Source organism: Trachypithecus francoisi, unplaced genomic scaffold, assembly GCF_009764315.1.
Source record: "Trachypithecus francoisi isolate TF-2019V2 unplaced genomic scaffold, Tfra_2.0 Contig00959, whole genome shotgun sequence".
NCBI lineage: Eukaryota > Metazoa > Chordata > Mammalia > Primates > Cercopithecidae > Trachypithecus > Trachypithecus francoisi.
Genome location: NW_022681027.1, coordinates 45,549 through 46,736, shown reverse-complemented (window position 1 = coordinate 46,736; position 1,188 = coordinate 45,549). Strand labels below are relative to the sequence as shown.

At 53.1% G+C, this 1,188-nt stretch overlaps 1 non-coding gene across 1 annotated transcript; it reads left to right on the top strand.

Annotated features, from left to right (window-relative positions):
- The first annotated feature begins 84 nt into the window (after positions 1-84).
- On the top strand, positions 85-248 carry LOC117090162. The gene has a single exon (XR_004439922.1). It is a non-coding gene; the product is annotated as a U1 spliceosomal RNA (small nuclear RNA).
- The last annotated feature ends 940 nt before the right edge of the window (positions 249-1,188 follow it).

Sequence of the window (1,188 nt, the reverse complement as noted above, 5' to 3'; positions counted from 1 at the left end):
GGGCTGGGGAGTGCGCGTGGCAAGTGACCGTGAGTGAAAGGGTGAGGCGTATGAGGCTGTGGCGGGGCGGCGGTGCAGGAACTCATACTTACCTGGCAGGGGAGATACCATGATCACGAAGGTGGTTTTCCCAGGGCGAGGCTTATCCATTGCACTCCGGATGTGCTGACCCCTGCGATTTCCCCAAATGTGGGAAACTCGACTGCATAATTTGTGGTAGTGGGGGACTGCGTTCGCGCTTTCCCCTGGTCTTTTATAGTTTAAAGAATAGACTTAGTACACTGAGAGTGACTTTTTTCTACTTTTGGTTTGTGTTTTGGGTCTAAGGTTTCATAAGTTTAGTATAGGGGGTGTCTAGGCAGTAAAAAAGTAGCACGTCGCGTTTTCTCTAGAGGTGAAATAAGTGTCAGCGGTTTTAACACAAGCTATCTTGAGCGAGGGCTGCACAGCTCTTTCCTTTCTAAGAGGGGCCGCTTTTTGCAGAGATTGGTCCAAGGTCTTCAATCTCTGGGGTTTTCATGCTCTGTGAAAATCTTCGTGTTTTTCTAGCCCCCAGTCACCTTTTACACAGCCTCTGCTTCTTTTTTTTTTTTTTTTTTTTTTTTGAGACGGAGTCTCGCTCTGTCACCCAAGCTGGAGTGCACTGGCCAGATCTCAGCTCACTGCAAGCTCCGCCTCCTGGGTTCACGCCATTCTCCTGCCTCAGCCTCCCGAGTAGCTGGGACTACAGGCGCCCGCCACCTCGCCCGGCTAGTTTTTTTTGTATTTTTAGTAGAGACGGGGTTTCACCGTGTTAGCCAGGATGGTCTCAATCTCCTGACCTTGTGATCCGCCCGCCTCGGCCTCCCAAAGTGCTGGGATTACAGGCTTGAGCCACCGCGCCCGGCCAGCCTCTGCTTCTAACCGCAGCCCCCACAGGAGTTTGTAGGATTTCTGTGCTAGCGGGGAATGTGTTCTCACCTCCTAGAGCGAGGTAGAAACTACGCAGAGGGGCGCTGTTCTTTGGGAAGAAAGCAGGGCCTTTGGGGCTCTTCCTGTCCCCGTTGGGTTGTAGACATAGCTTACTTTGCGTAGGGGAAGGGCTCTGCCGGCGCCCAGGTACCCTAGCGCACATTCATCCAGGCCCGCAGGTCAGAACCGCAGTCTCACCTGTCTTGGCCGAAATGCGCTGCGATCCTCCCTGAAGTA